Source organism: Homarus americanus, unplaced genomic scaffold (genome assembly GCF_018991925.1).
Source record: "Homarus americanus isolate GMGI-L3 unplaced genomic scaffold, GMGI_Hamer_2.0 scaffold4896, whole genome shotgun sequence".
Lineage (NCBI taxonomy): Eukaryota > Metazoa > Arthropoda > Malacostraca > Decapoda > Nephropidae > Homarus > Homarus americanus.
The window spans coordinates 5,491,829-5,501,815 of NW_024749657.1; positions in this window are offsets into that span (position 1 = coordinate 5,491,829).

A 9,987-nucleotide genomic window follows, 5' to 3' on the forward strand; every position below is an offset into this window, starting at 1 on the left:
TCCTAAAAACCTTCATCACAGTATAAGATATTCCAAATCCCAGTTTACGTATTAGTTTTCCTTAAAATATATAAGTTATGTCAGAAGAACGCCCGAACGCTGTATAAAGACCACACAATATGTCGTGTCCAGATCTACACTAGGCCATGGGAACACAAAATGGCTACACAAACATTCAGTAGTGTGTGTGTGCGGGCTTAGCTTATATTATGTGAAATGATGATATATATATATATATATATATATATATATATATATATAAGGTTAAAATTGCAAGTCTCTGGAGTATGAAAAGGTTTCTAAATCATAACTACTCTTGAAAATCTCGTAGACCAGACAGTACCAGGATTGGACTGGGAGACAGTGTATTGACACAGAGAGACAGAAGAATACAATGACAGGGGCTTCTTTCTTTACCACTGTCCTCTACAACACCAACCGTCTCTGAGGACCTCTAACCACATCCCCGCGCCTGCTGACACTCACCCTGTGCTCACGCTGCCTGCCCTTAAGTAATCCTTGACAACTTCTACGACTCACGCATCACACCGTTCATCTTGTTTTATTGACGGATCTACCTACATGCCTCACCAACATACATGGCTGTCAAAACTATCCAATTAACGTGCTTGTTAACTCTTACGACCTGTAGAAAAATTTTCTGTCAAGTTTACGATTTTGTCAAACTTTTTAATGCCCATCAATTATATAATTAACGTCTGTAGCTAGGCCCTCCCGCTTGACTACATCTAAGGGCATATTCTTTACTGACGTCAACAATGTTAAGTTAAGAAAAAAATAACACTTATCACTACAAACGACAAACAGCTACTGTGAGAACCCAAGACGTGATACTTATCCTAGTCAACGGGACCAAACATTCTCCTGGGTAATTTGTGTGTACTTCTTTTGACTCGACGATAATACAAAATCCGGTGAGAAGATAAAATACCTTTGTTTGGTCTTATCTCTCCAGCTGCTAGGAGTGTCACTAGTTCCCAGGCACGTAATAATACTCAGTCTTAACGGATCATCTTACAGAACGACAATGGAATAAAAGTTACTACATCTATGAAATAACCAAACAAAACAACAATGACAAGTGTTGCCTTTCTGACAAATTGTGCTGGTCATCGCGATAGCCCTGTACCGTGAGTCACATTAATTATTAGTTTTCTGCCATATAATAATGTACAACACAGAGATAGCTTAGGTATATACACTCGCTCCAAAAAAGTATCTTTACGATTTTATGTGAGACAATTATGACACAATGGACGAAGGATTTTGACAACCACACTGAAATATTCACTGTAGACACCCGGAAAATCCCTTTTATAGAAAGCTATTTTCATTGCCTTTGTCGCGAGATCGTGTTGAAGCATCCGTTGTAGTTTAAAGCAGGAAAGTAAACTTAACGTTGAGAATAAATACACAGGGTGACGTATTGGGGTTGTGTGTCTCCCGGTCTACCATACTCACGTTGCTACCGTTAAACAGCCTGCCTCAACCAGAAAATTACACAGGGCCGACCTGATCATCATCAAGCTACTGGGGCCTCAACTAACGCCACTACTGTTGCTGGAGGATCGGCTTTTTTCACACTTCATTTTTCCAACATTCGCGGACTGAGATCCAATTTTTCTTCTGTGGAGCACCATCTATTAACCTCTTCCTCCGATCTCTTACTACTCTCCGAACTTCAACTGACCAAAGCAGCTTCACCCAAACCTTTTCAAGTCTCTAACTGCAACCTTTATACCTACTTCCGTTCTAAGGGAGGTGTATGCGCCTACTGCAACACACGTACACCTATAGCCCGACTCACGGATCTTGAATCTCCCCTTTATGATGTCATCTGGCTCAAAATATCTCTACCAACTGTGACTATTTTTCTTTGTTTCCTATACTGTTCTCCCAACTCTACCAACTATTTCGAACTCTTTGACTATCTCTCTTCTTGCCATGAGTCGTTGCCATCCACACACCCCAACACCGAGATCCTCTACCTAGGGGATTTCAATGTACATCACAGAGAGTGGCTTGGCTCTGCAAGGGATGACCCAGGTGGGGCTGAGGCACTCTCTTTTTCCTTACTTAATGATTTGGAACAAATAATCAAACACCCTACATGCGTTCCTGATCGACACGATCAACTTGCTAACATTCTTGATCTTTGTTTTACCTCTAACCCCTCACACTATTCATACTCAATTTCTGCCCCCTCAGGGTCTTCTGATCACAACCTTATTTCTATTAAATCAATCTGGGCACGACCACCTCCCCCACCCTCCTCTAAACGTCAACTATGGCACTATCGGAGGGCAAGCTGGCAATCCTTGCGAGAATTCTTCACCGACTTTCCTTGGGATGAATGTTGCTTTTCCACTCGGGATGCCTCAGTATGTGCTGACAGCATTGCTGGGGTTATACAGGGCGGTATGAGTGCATTTATCCCATCTTCTACCAAAACTTTCACATTACAATAATGGTTTGATCGCTCCTGCTCTCTTGCTTGCAGGGTGAGAGATAGGGCATATCGAGCTATGAAACTATCTCCTTCTCCTTTTACCCACACCTCTTTCATTACTTCTAGGAATCGTTGTAAGGCTATTCTTCGTAGGGCCAAGCGGAATTTTATTAAAAGAAAGACTGCTGTCCTGACTAATTCTTCCTCTAGTAAATCCTTCTGGTCCTTAGCTAAAAACATCTGTAACAACTTCTGCACGCCTTCTTTTCCTCCCCTCTTCCGTCCCAATAACTCTATAGCCAACTCTCCCCCTGAGAAAGCCAACCTCTTTGGCACCTTATTCTCCTCTAATTCCACCTTAGACGATTCCCATTCTACCCCTCCTACCCCTGCACCTCCTACTGAACCTATGCACTTTCCTATAATCTCCACTCGCAGGGTTGCCGGTGTGTTATCCAGGTTGGATGTGAGTAAGGCGCATGGACCGGACGGAATACCCCCTCGTGTTCTGAGGGAGTGTGCTGAAGCCCTGGCCCCTGTGCTTGCTCGCCTCTTTCGCCTTTGCTTCAAAACCCAAACTTTTCCTTCTTCTTGGAAGCATGCCTTGGTTCAGCCCATCCCGAAGAAGGGTGACCATTCTAATCCCTCTAACTATCGCCCCATTGCCCTAACTTCATCCCTCTCTAAGATTTTCGAAACTATCTTGAACTCCCATTTTCTCCGTCACCTTGAACGCCTTTCTCTTTTGTCGGATCACCAGTATGGCTTTCGCCAGGCGAGATCTACTGGTGATCTGTTCTCCTATTGCACCCATCTTTGGTCATCCTCTCTTAGGGATTATGGGGAAACTTTTGTCGTGGCCCTCAACATCTCCAAAGCATTTGACAGGGTATGGCACAAGTCTTTGCTATCTAAACTTCCCTCTTTTGGTTTCTCTCCCCCACTTTGTTCTCTCATCTCTAGCTTCCTTGAGAATCGATCCATGGCAGTTGTTGTCGAGGGGTCGATTTCTCGCTCTTTCTCCACCAATAGTGGCGTCCCACAGGGTTCTGTTCTTTCACCAACTCTCTTTCTTCTTTTTATCAATGATTTACTTCACACTACAACTAATTCTAGCCATTCTTACGCCGATGATTCTACTCTTCACTCTTCCTCACATTTTCCCCTTCCTCCTAACTCTCAAACTAGATCTGTTTCTAGAACTGATATCATTACTTCTATCAACGCGGATCTGTGCAGCATCTCTGAATGGGGAGATACAAACTTGGTTAAGTTTAATAGTAACAAAACTCAATATTTACCAATTACACTTTGTAAAGTAGACGATCTCCCACCAATTACATTTCAGGACGCTATCATCCTCCCAAATTCTGAAATAAATATGTTAGGCCTCACCATTTCCTCCAATATGTCCTGGAAATCACACATCCTTAGTATAACTAAAGCTGCCTCCCGAAAGTTGGGAATGCTGTACAGATGCCGCAGCTTCTTCACTCCTGAGCAGTTGCTCCAAGTATATAAGGGATTCATTCGTCCCAACTTGGAGTACTGCTCTCATATCTGGGGTGGCTCTTCTTGTCCAACTATTAGATAGGGTGGAATCAAAGGCATTTCGTCTTATTAACTCTCCTCCTTTAGTCGACAATCTCTCTCCCCTTTCTCTTCGCCGCAATGTTGCTTCACTCTCTCTCGTTTACAGGTACTTTAACGGGCAATGTTCAGTGGATCTGGCATCCTGTGTACCGCCGGCAAGGCCGTGGGTTCGTGATACACGTCTTGCCCGCGGTGCCCACCGTTTCTCCGTGGATGTCGGTCACACGAGAATAACCCGTTATAGTACCTCCTTCTTTCCTCACACAGCCAAACTGTGGCATGCTCTGCCTTCTTCTGTGTTTCCATCCTCTTACAATCTGTCTCACTTTAAAAAGCTGGTTTTCCGGCATCTTCCTGGTGTAGATTAATAAAGTATAACTTTTTTCTATATTTTCAATTTCTTTACGTTCTTTTTTTTTTCGCCCCCAGGCTCCGTTGTGGGTCGTTTGACCTGTGCCCGGGTGGGCTAATTCCCGTAAAAAAAAAAAAAGTACATAATACATACATACATGCATAGAGTAGTGCCAGCCGAGAGTAGTAGGTAGTAGGCAGCTACCAAACAGGGAGGTACTACCGCCTGGGAAGATATTGGAAGCATAATGTGTTGTCTAATGGTAGACCCTGCTGCCATATGGCACCAAGAAAATTGTGACCAAGTCCCAGGTTGCTGATCTGACTTTCTGCCTCATTTACACACAAATGCAAGGTCTCAATTGTTTCTCTTGCTTTGACAACACAACATACATATATTGTTTCGCGCGATTGATTTTTTTTCATTTTTGGATTTCTTTATGGTTCTGTATTATTATTATTATTACTACTATTACTATTATTATCAGTTATTATTATTATTATTATTACTATATTATTATTTTTTTTATCAATTTTATTTACTATAAACTAATTATTATTATTATTATTGCTATTAATATTACATTTTCGACCCCCAGGCCCCGATGGGCTAATCTCTGTAAAAAAAAAAAAAAAAATCACGACAGTTGCTAGAGTGCGTGAGGCCAGCGACAGGAACACGGGAAGTGACTCTTGATAGTGATGACAAGGTGACAATCTCTCTCCTACACACTCCTCTACACAAATAAAGCGATGGGAAACAGTAAACATAATTATATATACTTAGTGAGCACCCTGATATATTAAGAGAATAAGGGGCTTAAGTTATACCCCCAGGGCGAGTTATTCGAGTTATTTTCAGGAGACAATGACCATCGCTCGGGGGGAAAAGTGTTCCACCACGTAAATTCCTCAACTAATGGTGACTACCCTACTGAGTTGTCCGCGTTACAGCATGTATCAGGGGTCTCTCTCTCTCTCTCAATAACCCTCTTCTCTTTGTCTCAGTAACTCTCCTCTCTTTGTCTCAGTAACACTCTTCCCTTTGTCTCAGTAACCCTCTTCTCTTTGTCTCAGTAACCCTCTTCTCTTTGTCTCAGTAACTCTCCTTCTCTTTGTCTCAGTAACTCTCCCCCCTCTCAGCAACAATCCTGTTTCTCAGTAACTCCTCTTCGCTCTCTCAATAACTCTTCTCTTGCCTCAGTAACTCCTCTCTCTCCAATTTTTGCATTACTTGAAGAGCGTTACTATCACCACCATCTGATAAACCACTAATAATAATAACAACTTCCAGTCAATCAAGGTGTGAGGATTGAAGACCAGACTGGACCACCACATCAAAGTAACTCAAACACCAAACCTGTCTCACCTTTTTTTTGTTCATCTTTGTCTTGTTTTTAGTGATGGTGCACAGTGGAGGCCCTTCCCTAACCTTACCCTGGAGTGTTGGGAGTGGCAGGGTGAGACAACTTACCCAGAAGTCTAAACTGTATACTTTGATGTCGTTGTTGGTGTGATGACGTGTTTTTAATGTTAGCTGAGATTGACACTCACGTTCTATCCTGTCGCTGACAACTGTACTTCATATTGTTGTACGTGTACTTTGTTATTGTTTTATAAATAGATTCCAAGACAATTTTTTTTATTATAAGTAGTGTTACTGTTATTACGGTCACTTTTATTATTATTATTATTATTATTATTAGTAGTAGTAGTAGTAGTAGTAGTAGTAGTAGTAGTAGTGGTGGTATTGTTATTATTGTTTTGATATCATTGTTAATATTATCATCATCATCATCAGTAGTAGTCCTAACTCTTATATAAATATGTTACATTAGTATAAAAAAGACAATAGGAAGATTTAAGCAGCGTAAAACCCGACAGACGTAAACCTTACTTTTTTCCCTGAATTGTGGGAAAAACTGAAGCAGCTTTTAATTATTATATTACGTGTCTCGGTGTTGACATTTCCGTGAGGCGAAAAACCTAAGCATTTATTTCCGGCACCCATGATTAATAAATGTTATAAAAAATTGCCTCACTAACGAAGATATTAAGGAAATCTATTTAAAAAGTTGACATTCAAGTTTGACTGTGTGTGTGTGTACCGTTCATAGATTCTTAACGGTTCTTACGTGTTTATTTTTCTCTTAGTAACTGGAGATGTGAGAACTTATTTTAATGCAATATATAAGAGGAATTTCTCAAATGTTCGTGAGTAAATTTTTCTCCTGACGCAAAAATAAATTCTCAAAAGTTTTTTATACGCCACGATAGGGAGTCAAATTAGCGTTTATTTTATATAGGGATTCTACCCATAACTAAATTCACCTTCTAAAATCCCAATTCAAGGAACAAATTATCATACATTTTTCTCAGTAACCACACCCTTCTATACACACATGAACGAGATACCTTTTTTTATGTAGTTTAATAAATGTGAGAATGTTGCTGTCTTGGTCGCTTACAGTCCGGGGGTGAAGGGGTGGGGGGTTGGCTGTGTTATCTGTAACTTAGTATTTCCTGACAATTTACAGAATGAGTTTGATCCTTAATTTATGGAATTTATAACAGAGAAAATGCCAGTAATAGTTGTGTGACTGTTTCAAGGTCTGGGCCGGGGTGATGGGTGGGTGAGGTAGGGAGGGAGGGATGTGGGTGGGGGGAGGCAAATAGTGGAACGTGGCTAGAATTTGTGATAAAGGTCGCTAGTGCTTGTGTATATGTGTGTGTGTTAACCTGTGAGCCAACTGAAACACCCCCCCTCGCCCGTCATACCAACCTTATGTGTTACTGTACCGTACAATGTGCCATCTAGTGTACCGTGGGTGTAAGTGTAGCGCAGTGGTGGTGTTGCCTTACGCCCGCCCTTAAGTTCTTATTAAATGTGGTAACGTGTGTGTGTACAGTGTATGTGTGTGTGGAGGGGAGAGTGGAAGGGAGACATGACGGTAGACACAGACAGTGTGGGCGTGGAGACATGACGGGCGGGAGAGAGGGGGGTGACACGGTGTGTGGGTGTGGAGGGGGGGTGGGCGACATGGCGGTGTGTGGGCGTAGAGGCAGATGTAAGTATGTGTGGAGGAGGAATGAAGGATGGCGTGAGTGTGGGAGGGAACACGGCTGTGAGGAAGTGAGTGAAAGAGGAAGGAAGAATGACGTGGGTGTACGAGGAGGAAAGAGGCTGTAAGTGAAGGAGGAAGGAAGGAAGAATTACGTATGTGCGTGGAGACTGGGGGTGTCAGAGGGAGGAAAACCTACAGCCAGTACAAACACGCTATGGTACAGGGGCGGAGGAAACAAGACCCTACTGTCACTTACATTCACTCACCCATACCTGTATCCCACACCTACACCTACACCCGCAGCATCACTAAGCACCTGCCACCCTGTACTGAAGGGGGTCGTCCACCTCCCGTGACACACCACCTCTAACTTCTACTTTACTGCTGCGTGAGAATGAAATTGGTAAATGGTAATAAATGTAAATATCTTATTTTTTTTCTTACTCAATTCTTTCCCTGTTTTTCTTTGGGAGTTTATGGTTGTTTTGTGTCTTTTTAATACGTCTATGTGCTTCTTTCTTTTTACTCTCGCTTTCTCTCAAGTTATCTAATATATCTCTCGCATCGACAAGCCACCGCCTCCACCCGCCCTGGTAACTTTCATCTACTGAGAATACACTAACGCAAAAACTTCCCCCCGTACGCTTATAGTCCTCCTCGCCTCAGACGCTGTTGTCATTTTCCCCAACCCTCACGGACACGATTTAAAATTAGCCAGACTAGTAACACACGGATATACTAAATTAGGCTGGTGCAACCGACGCGGGTCCAGCTCTAATTTATTTTTCTTAGAGAGCAGAGTATGCGTAGCCTGTCGTGTACAAAAATAACTACGACAGGGGACACGGGTCATTTAAATCCAGCTTAATCTAGCCCAACAGTGTTAGATCTAGTTTATGTTGTCATACGCTGCGGCTCACCACACACGCGTATTACCAAATTAAACTGGCGTGTATGAAGGCCATTTGCTTTGAACACAGGTAATATATACCCAGCTCTAGCAAATATTAATTGAGCGCCGGGCCCGATCTGTGTATAACCCATAGATTCACCAAAACATAGGAGACAGATAGTGGCAAAGCCGCTAAACTTGCTGTGTTTGCAATGGACAAAAAACTGATACGTGGATGTAGACAAACACGCCAGCTTAGTGACAGCAACAACGCAAAGAATCCCCAGCTGTGTGTGTGTGTGTCGTTACTTTCACTAAGCGACAGTTTCACTCTGAGAATGTTTGGCTCTCGGGCGCGTCACTACCACACCCCAGGGTATTTTAAGTACCTCCATCCTGACAGAAGCAAAAATCTTTGTCTACACCTCTTCCCGTGCAATAATTATTTGATACTTTCTCAGTACCTGTACATTCTCAATCCGCCGCGGTAGAAGAAACATCCAAGGGAATGTTTTCGTTAGCAACATCATGTAACATTAAAAATATCCATGAAATTTGTAGTCTAGCGGATCCTCAAACTTTGATCTTCAGTGCATGATGTAACTTAGAGCATGCGGTTAAAGAGTTTACTTGTTGAAACAGACATGTTACATTACCACCACCAGTATCGCTTACAGCTGGTTTAAACAACGAGGATCTCCTCTTTAATATGTACAGTATGTTTATTGGTTCTGCTACATAGTGTAATGGAGTCAACTTCATAAATATTTCATCTATACTTCGTTGGAAGAGGCAACTTGCTGTGCCGTAAACTTACAAACATTGACTGATTTCATGATTTAATGAATATGTTCTAAAAGATTCTTACACACCTTGTACATTGCCTCTCCCTGCCCCTCTGATTCTGAGCAAGGGCGTCAGTGCTTAGGGGTCCTTCTGAAATATTTTCCCCGGTAATGAAGGAAGATTTAACAGTAAACCTTCCCTGGCAGTCATGGTATAGGTATTCTGCTGGCCCATATGAGACTCCACAAGCAACCTCGATGCATTACTTATGAAGTTACACTAATATCGAGCGAGTGTGAACGACATTACCTCTATCAAGGGTGTGCCAGTCCCGGTTAATAACTGAACTGAACAAGTCTTTTATTATGAGGGTGAATCTCAAGATCTTGAACACTTCCGGGGCGAGAGGAATACAACCATTGCTTGATACGCCTTTTTGATAACCGAGGTATAGTAGATCCTGTTCATATATTTTAGTATTTATCAAAGTCGTGATTTCACATAAAAATTACCGTTAGAGGAGATAGTTATTGTGAGAAAAGTTTTAAACAAAAATCTTATGTAGTTCGTGATCTGGACACACACCATAGCATTTCCACTGACGTAATGTGACTCACGCACGTCTCGGCTCGGGAAGAAAGCAGTGACTGATATCACATGTCACACATTTGCTCATTATTTTCATATTATTTCACCATCATCAAGATGGCCATAACGATGGTCTTATACAATAATAAGATGTTTGTAGTTGAGCAACAGGTATGATTACTCGAGGAATAATTTACTCTATCAATGAAGTCGTGTATGGTGTGTAGTTGTATGATGAATCA